This window comes from Lontra canadensis, unplaced genomic scaffold (genome assembly GCF_010015895.1).
Source record: "Lontra canadensis isolate GAN:19392208 unplaced genomic scaffold, GSC_riverotter_1.0 scaffold148, whole genome shotgun sequence".
NCBI lineage: Eukaryota > Metazoa > Chordata > Mammalia > Carnivora > Mustelidae > Lontra > Lontra canadensis.
The window spans coordinates 1,014,922-1,020,921 of record NW_022631142.1 but is presented as its reverse complement, the minus strand read 5'-3'; positions in this window follow the sequence as shown (position 1 = coordinate 1,020,921).

Here is a 6,000-nt window from a genome sequence, read left to right as displayed (position 1 = left end):
CTGTAGTCAGGTTGATTTCAGCACCATAGCTTTTGGTCAGTTCTGAGAGAATGCAGTTCCCATTTAGAGCACAAGAGGGAGCATGAGACTGAACCTTTGCAGGGGGTCACAGGTCTGACTTCGCCTCCCTTAGCAAGCCCCAGGAGAAAAGACAAATAGAGGAGACATTCTTCCAAAACTAGAAAAGTAACCTGACTTATTTTAAAGATTCTAAGTAAGTGGTAACTGTTCTTCAGGTTCCTGAACATGTATTTGAAGGGAGGAAACCATCAGCAAGCATAATGGATTTAGTTACAAGAGCTATGAGATCTCTTAAAGTAGCTGGTATTTTTGAACATGTTATTATACACTAACCTGTTTTCCATACATTATCACTTTTAATTTAGCTCTCCCAAAGAGCCAGTGAAATAATTCTCATCCTCTTTGTACAGATGAGCAACCTGTGTGATCAAGAGAAATTTAATCACATAACTACAAATGGTGGAAGTGGGATTTGAACCTAGACCTCTCTGACTCCAAATCTTATGTGCTTTTGATGACCCCACCCTGCTTTCCCTTAGAAAGCCTTGGGTTTATTTTAATTCAATTCCCTTATTAAACAGAGATGGTCTAAAAAGAGAACAGATCAGTGGTGAGTGATAACTGATGAGACCAAGGGGGACCGTGTGCCCAACGTGGGCTTGTGGACACGAAGACCCTGACCACAGACCATGGCTATGCCCGTGCCACTGCTGTATAAACATCCTACAAGAGGGGGAGGTTTCCAGTTTGGTCAGTTAGCCATAGTCTAGAGACACCTGTCCTCTTCGGCCCTTAAGTTCCTCATCTCTGAAACGAGCTGACTCCTCCTCCAACTGTTCTCAACTCAAATGTCACTTTCTCAGAGAGGCTTTCCCTGTTTAATAATTCTAAAATAATCCCCTCTCCTAGTTACTTTTATTCCATCCTATTGGAATATTTCCTCAAATGTGCTCATCACTAACTGAAATTATCTTTTTTTTTTTAAAGATTTTATTTATTTATCTGACACACAGAGAAAAGATCACAAGTAGGCAGAGAGGCAGGCAGAGAGAGGGTGAAGCAGACTCCCTGCTGAGCAAAGAGCCTGACTCGGGGCTCAATCCCAGGACCCTGAGATCATGACCTGAGCCGAAGGCAGAGGCTTTAACCCACTGAGCCACCCAGGCACCCCAACTGAAATTATCTTATGAATTTTGTTTACTTGTTAATTTGTCTCCCCTCCTAGGATTCATAACCTCCCAATAAACAGGGTTCTATTTGTTGATTTAAATATTTTGTCTTATTTATTTAAGGAACCTTTACATCTGACAAGGGGCTTGAACTCACAACTCCAGGATCAAGGGTCACATGCATCCAGGTCTCTTTGTGGTAGGGGATTTTAAACTGGGTTTCAGGAGAGCTCTCTTCCTCTACAATGTAGAGCTTGTATTACAAGGAGTAGCAGTTGGAGAGTGAGGAGGCTGTGGCCCTGGAAGGAATGGAGTGGAGAATTCTCAGGAGGTAGAATGATCAGCTTCTGTGAAGGACTGCCAAGGGGGGTGAAGGAAGTGGGAGGGGGTGGTGGGTGGTACCTAGGTTCTGACTATTCACGTCTTGAATGTTTTCCTGTTTGTCTCAGATTGCACTCCTGCTGACCGTGGTATGCCCTGATGATGGGATGGTGTCCTCAATGTATATTTTAACCAATTTCACTTATAAACTTTTGCTAGTGGGGAGAATGGCCATGCACAGTCATTTATTTTACAAATCAAGAAACTGAAGCACAGAGAAGGAAGGAATGATTAGTTCATGAAGTGACATTTGAGATACTCATTATCTAAATCTGTTCCCACTCCTGTGGTAGATTGTTGAAAGGCAATAGATTTCTCTCTTCCCTGTATCCTCTCCATGCCCCTTTGTGATGTGACTTTGCTATTCTTTCCAATTAGAGGTGAAGTTTATTTCTCTCCTTGGAATCTGGGCTGTGCTGGTGACTTGATTTGGCCAATAGAATAAAGTACACATGATGCTATGTAATTTCGAGGCTAGCCCCCCCCCTTTTTTTTTTTAAGATTTTATTTATTTATTTGACAGAGACAGCAAGAAAGGGAACACAAGCAGGGGAATTGAAGAGGGAGACCAGGCTTCCTGCAGAGCAAGGTGCCCCATGCGGGGCTCCATGTGGGGCTCAATCCTGGGACATGGGATCATGACCTGAGCTGAAGGCAGATGCTTAAAGACTGAGCCATGCTGGTACCTGATTCTGAGGCTAGGCCTGAAGAGATTGCATCTTCTGCATTTAACCTCTTAGAATGGTGCCCTGAGACCTGAGCTAGCCTGCTGGTGGATTAGAATTGGAGAAGAGCCATGGCAGCCAGCCCTCAGCCAGAACCAACTGTCAGACCCATGAGGGAGGCCGTTTTGGACCTCCCAGTGCAGGTGAACTTCCAGCTGATCTCACCTAAAACCGGCAGACTAATCCATTCAGCCATCCACAGAATTGTGAGAAACAATATATTATTGCTGTTTTAAACCATACATTTTTGGGAGTGGTTTGTTATGAAGCAGTAGGTAACCAAAACATCTTCTGTGCTTCTGTTGTCAGTAAACAGCTTCCCTGTCTACCTGGTTGTTTATGCCAGTTCCCTCTCCCTCATATCTCACATTTAATCCTTCCTAAATATGTATCAAATCTCTCTACTTTTCACTTTCCCCTATTGCTAGGACTTGAGTTCTGATCCTCTTCATCTCTCACCTGGACTATCACAGCAACCTCTGACTGTACTCCGTGTTTACTGAGCACCGTCTTCCTGCTTCCTACCTTTCCCATCCAGTTTGTCACACCCACCACAATCAGAACATTCTTTGTTATATGCAGATGTAACCATGTTACTCCATTGCTTAAAGCCTTTTGCTTGCAAGGTAAATTCCTAAATCTTTAGTATGATTTATGAGTCCTTAAGATCATCTGGCCCCTGCCTCTTCTCCGTCCTGTCTTCCACCACTCCTCTCATTGAACCCTGTGTTTCTAGAGCTGCTTTACAGATTCTGGTGACCTTCTGGCATCTGCTTAAGCACCCTATCCTAATTGCATGAGGCAACCTCTGAAGGGGTCAGATGAAAACACTTAACCCGTCAACATACCTAAGTTCCTAGGCTGGTCATGAGGGACTCATACAGGGGTGTGGATTTGAACCTTGTAAAGATTTGAACATTCCAAATGATATCTGCCTTTATGATACGAACTTTTCTAAATGACTGATTCTCATTCAATAAAAAGCATCAAAAAAAGCATCAATTTTATATTCCATATAAAAAACAGGAGCTGGAGAAGGCTGATTACTCCTACAATTAGAAAAGGCTTAAGGAAATTTTGTTTGTAGGACTCTTAACCCCAGTGGTGTTCACTGAGGAACCATAATTCTGAAGTCTAATAGAAAGAGTCCTAGCTTTGGAATCAGACAGACTTGGTATCTGTTTCTGCCATTTATCAGATATATACCCTTGGCAAGTCACTCGAGTTTTCTGAAATCTGTTCCTTTATTTATAATATAAAATGGGATGACAAGTCATACTTTGCGTGATTGTATTGAGGACTAAATGAAATAAAATATATGAACGAACCCATCATATTTTAAGGTCTTAATGATTATAGTTATATTTTTTAAAGATTTTATTTGTTTATTTGAGAGAGCGCATGAGGGAGGGAGGGAGAAGGGGCAGAAGGACAAGCAGACGCAGGACCCTGAGACCATGACCTGAACCAAAGTCAGGTGCTTAACTGACTGAACCACCCAGGCATCCCTTAATGATTACAGTTATTAATCAATCTGATCTAAGGCAAAAGATAGACTTTTAGGATAGAATAAGTCTTTCTTCCTGTTTTTATTTGGGTATTTAGATCTGGAAGTGAAGACAGTTAAATATAATTTGATATGTTCTTCTCTCTGGTGTAAACTTGCTAGTTAATTGGGAGATAGCTGGTGGGGGACATTACTGATACAGCTCAAGTGTCAGAAGTGGCCTCTCTGCCCCGTTAAGATCTAAATGCAATGGGCTTAAAATTCAATTTTCATATTTATAACCCTTGTAAGTTCTAAGCCTTCCTGGAAATTTTTTGTAAATTCTATGAGGGCTGTACTCTCATAGTCTCTGCCTTTAGCTTTCTTTTTCAACTCAGAAAAACAAAGCCCATTGCACTGGTTCCCTACTCACTCATCTTCAGTACTCCCTTCAGAAAGCATTCCTGAGTTTAATGACCTTTCCTAAAGTCTCAAGAGTCAAAGACAGTGGTCACATCATACATGTGACAACATATTCATTTTATGTATCCTAGAGCTTAAACACTCTTTTGCCTGCTTGCTATGGGAGGGTTTCTTCTGACCTTTGACCATGTAGCCCCTACCCTTACACTGATTTTTCTATTCATCTTTTTCCTTCCCCCCTTCAAGTTCTCTTTATTTCCTCTTCCTCCTATTTTGCCAAGTAAATTCTAAATTCTCCCTTTTCTGCCCAGAGCAATATAGTATTCCTCCTTCTCTTCCCACCCTTACATAGCCACACCCTTCAAGGCCCTGAGTAGGACAAAAGGGCCTTCTGTATATTAGGGTCTATCCTTCTTGGAAGGCACTTGTGGCTACAAATAACATTGGTTTATAATAACCACAGCTTATTATGTACCTGGCACTGTATCAAGTGCTTTCCAGCAGCTATCTCATTTTCTTATTTGGTCTTCACAATGACTCTGGGAGGTAGCTCTCATTATTTCTATTGCTACAAATGAGGATGAGGTGTGTGTCTTGGTGTTCAGAAAACTATGCAGTTTGCATAAGATCACACAGCAAGCAACCGGTGGAACAAGGATTGAAAACAAGATCTAGCTGGCCCCAATTCTATGCTCTTTCCAATTTACTACATGGCCTTCCAGGAGAAGGAGAAAGAGAAAGTAATCAGAAGACCTGAGGCCACATAAACACAACACCATCTGTTCCCATATTGTTTCACAACTTTAAAAGTTGTTTTATATGTTATCTCATTATTCCTGTGAAGAATGAATAGTCATTATCATTACACCCATTTTGAAGTGAGTAAACTAGGGCCTGGTGGGAGACAGGGAGTGAGGGAACAGGTAGTATAGGATATTTGATTTTAAGATCACGGAGGCACTAGTTTGGGATTAGTAAGAAGTTTAGGGTGTGACCATGGGAGCCAGTGGCCAAAGTGATGTGAGGAGACCAAGGACTGAGGAATCAGGAAACCACGTGGCTACTGAAGTCAGGATGGCAGGGCAGGGGCTAATGAGGATAACTGCAAGCCAAGGATTGAAATTTTCAATGCATAAGGAATACTTGGGGGCCAGTGTGACATTTGCGATGAGTAGAAGGAGGTATGGCTGAAGAGCAAAAGAGAAGGAATTCTTACAGAAGGGTAGGAGTGGCAATGCTGACTCCATCCCCTAGTTTTAGGCGATGTAGGGAGTGGGAAAGTGAGAAACCTTCTTGCAAAGGGACTACAAGAGGAGTCCTGGAAGAGGGTCAAGTTTCAACGAAGGCAAAGAAATAACCTGAAAACTCTCTGAAGAAGCAGAGGATGTAGGAGAGTTTATTGATAAAGGAACAGGATTCTAGAAGGCACAGTGGACAGGTCTGCCGGGGAGGGGGCCAGTGGGAAGGTGAGTGAAGGGGAGGAGGATGGAGAAGCTCAGAAATGTATAAGGATGAGTCTGAGAGAGAAGTTAGACAACCAGAGGGACTATCAGTTGGGCAGTTTCCCAGGTTGGAGAGACAAATTGCAGATAGGGTCATAATGGAACTTGGGGGGAAATGGTTTTGGTATTTGACTCAGACCTCTAAGATTTGAAATGGGAGAAGAGTGTGGGGGAAGAATGATGATTCTAAATTAAAGCTGGCAACTACCCCTATGCTCTTGGGAAGATTTAAAGTGAAGTCCAAGTTAGGATGGGAGATCAAATTTCCTCCTATACCTGCCTCCTCTGACAGA